The 13402-nt window shown below is 39.1% G+C and overlaps 1 long non-coding RNA gene across 1 annotated transcript; it reads left to right on the top strand.

Moving 5' to 3' along the window:
• The first annotated feature begins 8481 nt into the window (after positions 1 to 8481).
• Positions 8482 to 10075, top strand: LOC124050687. The gene is made up of 3 exons (XR_006841671.1): positions 8482 to 8633; positions 9452 to 9563; positions 10047 to 10075. It is a non-coding gene; the product is annotated as an uncharacterized LOC124050687 (long non-coding RNA).
• Positions 10076 to 13402: the final 3327 nt, after the last annotated feature.

The raw sequence follows: 13402 nt of genomic DNA, 5'->3' as shown, positions 1-13402 counted from the left end.
TAACATGAAACAGAACATACACTTTAATTAAAAAACATAGTCATTCGGTGTGGTTTTCGGGACCTGTAATGCCCAGCAGCAAGATGTTTATCTTACTGGGGCCTTGTTGGAACTGGGAGAGTCAATTTTCTGACATTGTTTAAGTACCTCAGTCTGGGTTTAGGGACAACTGATCTTTAGCCATGGTTGCGGGATGACGTCTGCCAGTTGGTTGGTTCACCGTTTTGGTCCAGGCTGAAATATCTGAACATCTATTAGATGAAATACCATGAAATTTAGAACACAAATTTGCACTCATTTCGCCCTTGGCAGTGAAAGGAGATCCGTAGCGTGACTGTATGTTTAAGAACAAAATCTACACAGTAAGCTGAAAGGTAACCAAACTCCGCCTCTTCACTAATTCAAGCAAGCCTGGCAAACCAGTAGAGGGCATCACTTTCAGACCTTCACTGAGCGAGACTTTAAAAAATTGCTTAGAAATCAGTGGCTAATGAGGTTACACTCAGGACAACAAGGCAGTAGATTTTACCTCCAAGCTGCGTACCTGTAGAAAAGACCAAACCAGTGGCTCTTAACGGTAGAGTCAAACAGAATTTGTTTATGGAAACCACTTTCTCAGAACAACAGCATATTGTGGGCTGAGACATACAAAGAAAAGCTCATGTTGTAAAATTGCTTCATTTAGGTCAATAGCATTTGTACATGAATCCACCTTCTTGACTCTGTCGCTCTACCTTGGACATCCTGCTCAAAATGGTCTGCAGATGTAGATTTAGTTCATATGTGTCAGATTAGACAATTTTATTGTAAAATTGTCCAAATGGACTCTTCAGTTCAAATCGCTCAAATCGTTACACCTCCCATTTCCTTGTCCCCTTTCCAAACAAGAGCACATGGACGTTCTGAAAAATAATCACTTATTTTTTCCATGTGGCTCCTACCTTCAGCTATAATAACATGTTATTGTTTCACTAAGTTACTAACTGTATTGGTTTTATTCTACATTCCTGCAAATTGAAGGTCAGTCTCTGCCATAAAGTGGGACCACAACAATACTTGGCACAGAGATTGTAAGTGAGAGGTGTGGGCTCTGTGGAGTCCAAGGTTCACCGCTCAATCAATAGCCCACTGTCAGACCTCAATTTAGAGATGTTCCTCTCTCTTTAAAAAGGGAAGAATGGCTTCTTTCTGCTGCCGCATCATTCAGGGTTCCATGTCATTTCTCTTTATGTGACCGCATAAATCAGTAAAACCACATTTTCTAAATTTATGTACGTAATATATTAGAGCTGGATGTGTTTCTAAAGGTTATCGGTTCTGTGTCGGTTACCATTCTGGCCAGAATTCCCTTGAATAACACTGGAGTGAAGGTTTAAAGGAAGGTCACACAAAACTCAACATGAACTCAATATAATGTTAGTTGTAGTAATACAGACTGCAGATTGGCAAAATTAACATCTGACCAAGCACAGGAAGATACTTAACTCCCAATATGTAAAGTTTTAATATGTTTTATTGACATGACATGACTCAAATGCACAGTATGTCGTTTCTGTTTTAGCATGACATCATGGAAGTCGTCTTCATGGTTAGACAACAATCACTGAAGACTGAATGCTGCCTTCTCAGACGAGGTAAGGATTTGAAGTTTTAATCACGCTACGTTTACTCACATTTGCCACTTCCTTGCTCATCCTCTGACTCTCCGGGTTTTTTGAAAATGCACTGGGTTTCACATTGTTGGAAACATTTGGGATAATGTAAGGACACAATCTTATCTTTCATACTTCAGTATTTTAATTGAGGATGCCAAATGTGTTCTGAAATCACAAAAATAATAATAATACATTTAAGAGAACTTCAATTTATGAATGAGTTATATGAGTATATGTCCTCCACAGTGCACAGTTTGCACAGTTGTTATACATTATGTTCGTATGATGGCAATAGTGAGTAACTGTGTTGTAATATATGCTATGCTATATACCTTCATAAAATGTATAATTGGCATGGAGGTTCATTGCTGACACTGGGAACACATAGTTGATAGTACTTCTGCCTGTCTGAGAACAAGAATTCACAATATGTGGCTGTGGCAGCAATTTGAGTTATTTCTTATGACCAGTAACCCTGATCAAGTCCCAGAAACGTCATGGTCATTTTGTATTATGGACAAGAAAAACCTCACATATCGCTCCTTCAGAATGTCAGCTCTTTGTGTGTGTTTTCAATTACAGCCTCGTTGGACAGAAGGTCCCACCAAATGGATGCAGAATGACGGCACGTTAGAGCGCGCTACGGTAAACTGTGCAACACTTTCTTTAAACATTGTTCCTTAAATTGAACACATTTTTCCTTTGATTAAAGCATTGCTTAAGTGACTTGCCCTTGACTGGACCATTGTACAGCTCTGTGGTTTTGAAGGATGTGTAATTAAACACACGGCTCGACACAGCACAGGTATTTTACCCTCTGTTGCACATGGATATGAAAAATAGAGTGAAACCGTGCTTTCGACCCTCTACGTGGAACATCGGGTTCATGTCTTCGCTGCTTTGTCTACTGGATGAAAAAGCGAAATAAATAAAACACTAAGCAGGTTAACACTGTTGTGTAAAATTTACTCTAGTTAATATCACATAAGAGAGTCACCCCTTAGTCCTCTTGACTGCAAATAAAAATATTTCCACTTTGGCTAAGTGCTTGTTATAGAAATCACTCTGTCTTCTTTGGAGCTTGTCATGACTGACATGCCAGAGAAACAAGAGACAAAATTACCGCTAAAGCTTATTATTTTTAGTTGCGTTTGAATAAAATGCCTGGATTTTAAACTGAGGTTCCCGAAGGTTTTAGGCAAGACAAGTTTATTTCAGTGGCACCTTTCAAATCAAAGTGCTTTACTTCCGAAAGAAATGCATTAAAGGAACAGTTCGCCAAAAAATAAAAATTCAGTCATTATCTGCTCACCAACCAGCTGATGGAGAGTCAGATGAAGACTCTTTGTCCACAAAACACTTCTGGATTTTTGCAACAAAACCGCATTGCAGCATTTGGCTAAAGAACTCAAGAAGCTGGGGGGTTGTGTTGAAACGTTAAAAAAACAATAATCCAAAAAAGCACAAAATCCACTTCAGTTGTTTAGCAGAAAGCTGCAGTGCCACTTTGCTGCGAAGCTCCACAAATGTTTTGTGCACGAAGAAACTAAGTCATTTTACCTTCTGCATGGTGGTGAGCAGATAATGACTGAATTTAGTTGTAATAGACAATATAGACATGTAGCATTTTTAAAAGTAAAACAAATTAAAATAGAGGATAAGGATGAGCTAAATTGTATAAGACAAATCATGCAGTAGCATTAAAATTACAGTACAATGCAAGACATGAATAAATGGACCAAAACTTGATAAAACACACTTTAAGCCCCTCAGGGCTTCGTATCAGGGCACATCTCAGTTTGTTCCAGACATGTGGTGCAAAAAAAACCTCTGAAGGCTGCTTCTTCAACAATACTGACACATGTGAGGACATTTTTATTTTACTTTTCAATTGTATACACTGAAGATTTATTTTTTTCTTTTAAGACTAAAAGAAATTTACCGCAGTATTCTTGAGTTCACTCAGCAGCCTCAGCGTCTCCTCATTGCTTCATATCTACAGTTGTTTGAAGGAAGAACACAGTGCATCTCCATATAGACGAGCACATATAAGGTCCTGCACAAATATGCACACACACACACACACACACACACACACACACACACAGAGAGAGAGAGTCCAATGTACAGAGTCCAGCTGTCTCTGTCTCTGCCATTACTGTAAAAGAATACCCCCGGCCAGCGCTCAAACCCACTCCATCAATCTCTCTGTGTTTGACAGAAACTATGCCCACCTGTTCTCCCACAGTCCACACGCAGACACTCCGAGGCTGAAGCTCAACGTGTGACTTCGGGCTTCAGGTTCAGGTTGGTGCAGACAGAAACGAGCCACATGAACACACTGAACACATTCTTTAAGAACGTCTTCAGTAATTAAAGCATCGGCCGCAGGCTCTCGGGTCTTTTTCTTTTTTTTTGACTGATTTGAGATGCTGGAGGTTCTCTGTGGACTCCTTCACTGCGTGGCCGTAGTTGCTAGTTGCTTAAGATCTTCAGTAAGATTGTAATCGAGATTTTACATTAATTATGGCATTTCATTGCTGTTGTCAGTTACAACTCACTCTTCTCCAAGGTGTCAACTTGTCAGTGGATCTTGGACAAAGATAATTCTAGGAAACCGTAGATGAGCATGTAACCTTTTATCTGATAAGAAACTCTAAGTATCTTATGTCTGGGTGAAGGGAGTCAGCAGCCACTGTCCTCATGTCAGAAGTCCTCTCAACGAGTTGCGAGCTCACACGATTGCAGGCACGCTGATTATGAGACCACTGATGGTCCTCCACTTCCCCATCTCTGCATCAGTCTTTTACCTCTTTTTATGTGCGACGTCTCCTCCCGTCATTGGACGCTGATCACCATGGTAACGGCAGAAGCTTTGAAGCGTTGGGGTCAGCCCTACAGCGTGCACAATAGCAGGACCCTGAAAGTGAAGCAGCTAAATGAAATGCAGCCATCGCTGATTTTATCATTTGCCCGTCTGATTTTCACATATCAAAATGTTGTCCATTAATACATCTAGAATTGTTCAGCGTGATTCAGGAAATTAGTTCAGAAGAGGCCCGATCGCTACAGGTGAAGGCGATCCAGTGTGGAGGCTTTAACAACATGACTAAATTTTAAGTCACATTTAGGCATATCGATGTTTGCAGATTAGACTTCCTCCAGCTGTAATTTGTTTAAAGATTAAACGTCTTTAATTCCTTACTCAAACATTCCTCGCAGGTTGTGGGATTTGTGAGATTTGAACCAATGATCCTCTGGTCTCTAACCTTCAGGCTTCTACTGCCCCTGTCTAAGTTAAAAATATGTGAGACAAAAGAGAGACCAAATCCTTTTAAACTCCTTTCACTAAACTTTTTTTTCCTTTTCTTCGGCCATAGATCACCTGTCCAACCAGATTTGCTTGTCTTCACACCTCACCAATCACTCTTCATCCCTTCCTTTTCCCTCCTTTCCTCTACCTGTTAGGTCCACAGCTCCATCAAGAACACACACACACACACACACACACCCTGAGGCCCCATGGTGCTTGCTAATGCTTGTGGGATTCAGGCAGGAAATGGTGCAGCGGTGGTGGGAGGAGGGTTATGCAGAAAGGGGGTCAAGGTGGATCTCCTCTCAGGTTACCTGCCCAGGTAAGTCTGTGTTTGTTTAGTGTTACCTCCCAGTTGTCCGGAGGTCCAGGCTGAGACATGGAGAGCTCTCTGTTCGAGTGTGTGCGTTGTTTTATTGTGTGAGGCACTGTTGATGTTTGAAAGAAGTGATATTTAATCCGACTATTGTGGAAGACCCTGCAGATCCTCCTCATCTGCGCGCACACACACACACACACACACACACACACACACACACACAGCAGTAGTAGTAGTGGCCTCAACAGTTTCCCTCGTATCAGTGTTATAGTCTCTCAGCTCAGGAAAAAACCTGGCAGTCGGTCAGCGTAGCAGCAGATGACACGTCTGTCTGTCTTCTTAAAAATAAAATACTAACAATTGATGTGATCCACCTACCGTCCCAGATAAGATTTGACAATGTAATGTTGGCAGAGGTTCAGGCGCAGCAGAGGCCGAGCTTTCACTGCCTCTGAGAAATATAAAGACAGCTGAGCCGGGAGACGACTGGCTGGCTGCTTTTAGGTCACTGGAAAGACTTAAGAGAAAACACTTTTGCGTTTTTGGATGACATCAAACTAAATCTTTGTATTTCTCTCTTCTTGACCTCTTGACATCTTGACTTGCATGGGTTAAATGTGCTCTCGTAACCAAACCGATACAGCCGTTATTTGACCTTAACCATTTTCATGTTTTGTGTTGTTCATTTGATACTCATATATGGATGAATATATGCTACTTCTTTACTCAAACACTTCATCCTGTATCTTGACAAAGACCAGAAAAAAATCCTTACACCTTACATCTAAGGATCAGGGTGCATGGCTAAATTACAGTAACATATTCAATTTTTCTATTAAGTTTGAGTCTAGACCACAGAGATCCACACCAGTCCTTTTCTTGGGGTAATGCTACATTCTTATAATGTGATGTAAGACTGTGTGAAATGAAACTAAATGTGTTGCAGCACTACTGTTTTTGTCCACAAGGAGCACTTTTTGGCATTTGTGAGTCTGTCCACACTTTTACAGTTTCCACTTCTCCTCCAGTTGAAATCAATGGAAATCAAGCATGTGAGGGAGGTAAACAAACCTCAATGAAAGTCAGTCAGTGTGTGTTCAGGCACAGGATTTGTTTTACCCCACAGCTGACAGTTCTGGCAGTCAGAGCCTGGATAACAAGAACCACAGCTGTGTTTCCACCCGACTCCAGCCTTCCACTTAAACGGAGAACACATTTGGTTGTTTCATTGTGGGTTCGTGACAAGCACATCAGCCATTTAGATGATTCTTTAATGCAGGCCATCGCTGTGTTTGTTGATGCAAGTGTTGTGTTGTCATCTCACATTCTGAGACTGAAAAAGACAAACTGAATGTCACTGACATTTGCTTAGGTGTTCTCTATAATGGAATTCCAATATGCACACAATCAAAACATATGACTGCGAGTGTAGATATATTGGTGGTTGAAGGCTGATATTTTTGGATTAAAGCTGCTGATAACTGAAGTGTTTTCCACAGAATTTTGGCTGTCCTTGCTAGCAACACAAAGAAAACAACTGCATGGCATGAGACTAAATTTCACTAAGTAGTCTTTTTACGACAAGATTATTCAGGACGATGGTCATTCAAAAAAAAAAAAAAAAAAAAAATCTGCCATCCTTATGGCTGTTGCAGGTTTCAACTTTACCGTTTTGGTTCATTATCACTGTTCCACAGAGTTGTTTTCGGCCACAGCAGCTGTTTTAAATGGCATCTAGCTCTGGAAGTGTGGTAGCACATTATAACCAAAGGAATATCTTATCCTCCCTTACAGTGGCTACTATAAACAAAGAAAATGTTAAAGACCTGCAAAGTGGACCTTTAAAAAATAGATATTTGGCAGAAAGTTGGTAGAGACCAAAATCAGAGCTAAAACAAAGTGAATACCAGACTTAGATTCACCATGTGACCAGAAACATGATTCCAAATGAGTAATAATAATTGAGTAATAATTGAGTTCCTTCAAAACTGCTGTATGTGTAAATAAGAAGCTGTTTGCTAATTTCTGTGTCCAACAGGATGATAAGAATGGAGCATATTTGATGCTAACAGTCACAGTGCAGTTTTGTTTGGTGACGTAAAGACACCAAACTACTTGTTTAGGTTTAGGAAAAGATCATGATTTTGGGTATGTAAAATATGATAATCCCATCAGTATGTGACTAAAGAAACCCCAAAACATCTTAAAGGGTTCACAATGTGTTTGTGCTGCCCCCAGGTGGCCACAAAAATCAGTTATTGCAGATTTAAGCGAACAAGATACTTCACAGGCGACCAAATTAGTGGACCAATCTACCACTATCAAACTAATACTTACAGGCCAATAACTCTAGCTTACATGCAGCTTCAAGTCAATAGGGAAATATGGTGTGAGTTTTACTGTTTGTCAAAGGTTTAACAGTCTGAATGCTTCTTGTTTTTCCACTCAGTGTGGCACACTTTCGTCTCCTTCTTTCCATGAGTTGTTTGCAACAAAATGTCCATCATTCTTTCCCTCTTTCCCTTGTGTCTTTCTTCTTGCCACAGGAACTGTAGCAGAAGTGTGGGGGAATGTTGCAGAATAGAGCAGGAGGATTCACTCTGCATAGTTAAAGGACTGTTCCGCTCCGTTTCTCCTGTAAACAGTCGTCAAGGGAGGAGAAACCTGATAGCCTCACTTAGCTCTGATCTGCTCTAACTGCAGAGATCACAGAAGGATGGAGGTGGGAGAGAGGTGTAGGGTTAGACTGAAAAGTAGATGCAGATGCTTGTTTTTAACCTTGAAGAGGTGTTGAATATTTCATGTTGTCATGTTGAGATTTAAAAAAGAAGTGTGCTAGTGTGACTCGCTGCAAGGCAAAGTATCTGCATCAAGTAGACAACACAAACTTCAAGTGCTCTGTGAGTACTTCTGCTGCATTTGCACACATTCTTATTTTCACCATGCTTCAACCTGAAAGACTTTCATCCTTCATCTTTTAAAATAATACAAAGATAGTGCTAGAGAAAGAAAGTGAAGGGGAAGTAAGATCAAAATGTTTTATTAACATTCACATTGGAGGACAGGATGCAGATTTTAGTGAAATTGATTAGTAACAAAGGACCAAGACATTCATTAAATGTCTGAATTAACTTTTGGTTCTTTTTTTCTCCCCGTAAACTACTTTTATTTTCATGATCAATGAATTCCAGAAGAATGTTCTGATAAAATGTTGTATTTACATGTTTTTGGTTGCACTTTCTATCCCCCAAGGCTCCTCAGAAAGGACCACAGGACACGCCTCAACATGTCAGGTTGAGCCACTGGTTTTAGGAGAAGAAGAAGGAGCTGCTGCGCTGAAAACATGGTTGGTGAGAATGATTCATATAGTAAATGTGGCATAAAACCAAAACAATGAGCTAAAAGAAGCTAAAGTAATGGGAGATGACTATTCTTTGTGGCTGACAAAGGACTGCTTTCATGTTGAGTGATTTGATTCATTCAGTCATTTGACTGATTGTTAATGTGAATATATTGATTAATGATGTCCCAGAATTCTGACTAATGTGATGTAAACTTAGGTCTTGCCTAGACATATATGAATGTTTTTGAAAACTAATACAAGTTTTAGATCACAAAAACAGTTTTGAACACCTGTTTTTTTACATTTGTTATTTGAAAATTTCATTTTCTGTGTCTCAGTGTGTTAAACTATAAATTGAGTGCTTGGGAAATGATGGTGCCATCACCTCAATTCACCCACGGCCATTGTTGCACATACCCATGTACATATGATAGAAATAAAAGAGATTAAAGCGGGTTGCACTAAGGTAAATTACGACAGTCTTCATCCCTCTTAACAAATAGTCCAGCTTGGTTTGATCACAGATTGAACATCCGCTGATTTCTGATTCCTAGAAGTAAAAATATTAAAATGCACAAAGACCAGCAATTCAATTATGTAGGTGTATTCAGTATTAACAATTTACTGAAATACAGCAATGAATCAATGCACTCCTTCTCTCTTTGCTTTGATTAAAGGACAGCCCTTGTCCTTAACCTCAGCCCTGTATTTCACATAATTAGCACAGCCCTTCCTATTCTGCTGCTGGAGAGCTGAATTAACTCACGTCTTTGTGAAAAGAGGCATTTGTTGTTGTTGTGTGTTTTTTTTAATTGCTCCAGAAAGGAATAAGAGAAAGGGAAGAGGAAAGAGAAGGAGGTGTGTTTGTGATTATTGACGCCGATCAAGAGCACCTCTCCATCCTTCTCTCGTCCGTCATCGCTCAACTCAGAAGTCAGTATTATTCTCCAGCTGTCTCACTCTGAGCTGAAACAAATTCCAGAGAAACAGTTCTGAGAAACAGAACATGTGGTTGAAACTGGCTTTTTTGTTTGAATGTATCGTTTTGCTCTGTCACTTTCTCACCAGCTTCTTTTCTCAGTTTCTTTCTATTTATTATTTGAGGATAAGCACATAGTTTTTCTGTGCCAGTCAGGAGCTTGAAGGATTATTAAATTATATACTAAAAGAAACAATTTGAGGAGCTGGCAATCCATCAAAGCTGCAACTGACCAGTGTTGATGAGCATATCAGGTGGAACCTCCTCACAGCCAGGATGCAGCAGCAGTTACATTGGTGTTAAATTAAGTTTGTTTCACATTTAACAAAAGAAATAGAAATGATAGTACAAGTGACTGATGTGTTTTATGAACTCTTATGTGCCATAACTTGTATAAAGGCTGTTAATATATTTGATTTCTTGATTATCCTGCACAGAAACAGTCCAGCCTTTATGCATCGCCCACTGAATGTACCACTCAGAAAAGCGCAGCCTGTCTCAACCCAACCGGTCAAGACAGATGGCCGTCCATCTAGAGCCGGGGTCTGCTCCTAGGTTTCTGCCTTCTAAAAGTAAGTTTTTCATCGCCACTGTTGCCAAGTGCTTACTCATGGGGGAATATTTGGTCTCTCTATTAAAGACTAAATGAAAGAGTTTGGTCTAGACCTGCTCTATTTGGAAAGTGTCACGAGATAACTTTTGTTGCGTTTTGGCGTTACATGAATAAATTGATTTGAATTGACTCAGGACAAAGAGAAGGATTTATATAGTGTTGCAAAAATAGTCAATCCTGGTGTGCTTTATTATGTTCAGATAAAATAATAATAAGTCCCATATGAAATCACTTTAAGCTGTTACAAAGCACCATAGCTAGTATTGTGGAAGGAGGTTTTACTCCCAAGGGAGTAAAAGTTGATAACCAACCACTCAAAGCTGTCAAATGTCACAACATCAAACATGGACAAAAATCATCTGCCAAACACAGGCCCTGTGGGTCATGTACTCAAATTGAGGAGAAACTACAGTTTGACAAAGGAGTAAAACATGGGTGACCTCTAATGTTCACTGAATGGCTTTTTATCAGCAGGATCAAGAGCCGTCAGACATTCATCAGTGAACCTGTATTATAAGGAATATGAGTCTGACTCTTTAATGTTCGATTTGGTTTGAACTTGAAATTCAAAAGTACATGTTAAATCAACATAATGATGGTCTGCTCATCAAAAGTAATTTTGTGTTTTATATCTTGATCAAGGACACGTCCACATATGGACCAAAATTTCCAAGACTTAAACCACCATCTTTCAAAATAATGGACAATGGCCCATTTTTCAATCGGCACAACAATACTTTATGAACTCATATCTGAGAAAACATCAACAATACACATGACAAACCTCTAAGGTCAGCGGTGAAAAGTAGCTAATTACAAGCGTCAGACCAGGCACCATCATGGAGTCAAAATCAAAAACATAAAGAGAGAATCTATATGAGACTGGAGATACACAGATATTTGATAGCAAGATAATTGATTGATTTTGGTCTTTTTGGGGGATTTGTTGACAAAAATAAAAGGTAGAATAATGCCAGTATTATTTCATATTCTGAATTTTATAGTAACCAAAACCTAATCATGATTCTTGTCAATTTTTTAAAAAATTTGGTAGCCACGTGAGAATATTAAGAAGAATACTAAAACAATACTAAAACAATAACTAAATTTGACTGAATGACTTAATTTTGCTTGCCTTTCTAGACTGATTGGAAAAGTTCTTTGTAGGTATGGCAATGGACACACACACTCACATCCATACACAAACACAAGTTACTTACTTACTTTGACAGTTGCGTGTGTCTGTTCCTTTCACTTATTTCACACCAGTTGTCCTGGTAGGGCAGGATTCAGCTCACACTAAATGCTCCCTTTATTAAGTTCGTGGGCCTGGCTCAAATACTACACAGTGGGACTGTGTGTGTGTGTGTGTGTGTGTGTGTGTGTGTGTGTGTGTTTCTTGTCTTTATTCACATGTCAGGACCCAACCAATAGAACACCTTTGTGAGGACATTTTGACATTTTGCAAATAAAAACCTATAACTCTCAAATAGCATGTTTGATTAGCCAACACATTTACTATAGCACAAATCCCACCACTAAACTGAAATTCAAATTCAGTTCTAAAATTTTTAGACAGCACAGTGAGAAATGCCAATACAATGAATGCAATACAGCCCACACAGATTAGACTCTGTGTGCCTAATAAAGTGGCCACTGAGTGTGTTTCTTATTGGAATTACAGGAGTACATTTGTTTTTCCCTCACTTTCAGACATAGTTTTCAACATTCTGATTAGGGTTATGTAGTTTTACTAACACTGCTTGATCACTATATATACATGTACGTGATTTGTTTTTAAATTTAATTTTTAATTTTGTTTACTTTATTAAGCCCAAGCTGAGAAATGATTTCTCTGCATTTAACCCATCACTAAGTGAAACACACACACGCAGTATATACATGTGATATATGATGTCAATACACAAAGTCAGCTTAAAACTGGAGAAATAAAATGCTAAGAGCTCTCAGTTATAGGTTGGATTAATTGCATTAGTTGGAAAAATGAGATAGGGCTTTGGGTTAAGGCCACAGAGAAGGGCTTGCTAAATGTTGGCAAGATAGTGTTTTTTGTTTGGGTACTATGGGAAATCAGACACCAGTCACTATGGCAGTAACGTAAACATACTTTTGAGTTTGTGCAATGAAATTCCACATCTTTACTCACACTTGTGATGGGATTGTTTGTTTGTTTGTTTTTTTACCCATTCTTAATCCAACGGCCCTCATAAATCCCTAACAGATCATGGTCCCCACTAAGTTACAAAAACAAGCGTGAGAGAGTGTGTGTTCTCTGAGTTGAAGAGCAGTTGTCGTTGACAGCTGCATGGGAGCAGAGAGAGATGGAGTCAAGTGGCTTCAAATAGCCATCGTTCTCCTCATTCATTGGAGGGACCCCTCCCCTCTCTCTCTCTCTCTCTCTCTCTCTCTCTCTCTCCCTGTGCAACTCTTGGTGTGAAGTTTACATTTCTCTTGTTGACACAGCCATGAAGTAGTTGTTTTGTTTTTTTTAAATCTCTGCTCTCATCAAAAAAAGATGTTTCATAAATGTTTATATCAAAGATGTCAGCACAGTTTAGTTTACTGTGGGAGTGGGTGTGGATTTGTAATGGTGGTTGCTCTACTTAGCATAATTTTGCTGCTGTTAGCCCACTAAATGATTAGCATTGAAAAGGAGCTATTCTCAACGCTCAACATGTATGAATATACATGTGACAATGACAAACTTAAACATGGACACAGAAAATAGTTGTTCTTCAACTGCTGTAGCATCAAACGTGCTTCACAGACAGAAATTATCTGTGATATCACTGTTTAACATGTTGACTGAGGAGTAAAACCAGGTGTCACTTTTCTTTTTCAATTTACAGGTCTGAGCTGACTGTGGTTTATGTTAACATCCAGGTTACAAATATCCACTGTTTGAGTAACATTTAAATATGTGCTGTAACTAATCATCATTTCTTATCCTGATTCAGTCAATGTTACGTGTACAAAAATAGGGAAAAATCATCAGAAAAATCATCAAAAATCATCAATTCTCAGAGTCCAAAGTGACATGTTTAAATTACTTAGTTTCTGTCACACACAGTCTAATGTATTCTGCCGTATAAAACAAAGAGAAAAGCAGCAAATTGTTGCATTTGAGAGGCTTTGAGAAGCACATGTTTGGTGTGTGAT

This window comes from Scatophagus argus, chromosome 19, assembly GCF_020382885.2.
Source record: "Scatophagus argus isolate fScaArg1 chromosome 19, fScaArg1.pri, whole genome shotgun sequence".
Taxonomy (NCBI): domain Eukaryota; kingdom Metazoa; phylum Chordata; class Actinopteri; family Scatophagidae; genus Scatophagus; species Scatophagus argus.
The sequence above is the reverse complement of the archived record's forward strand: the minus strand, read 5'-3'. Positions and strand labels throughout refer to the sequence as shown.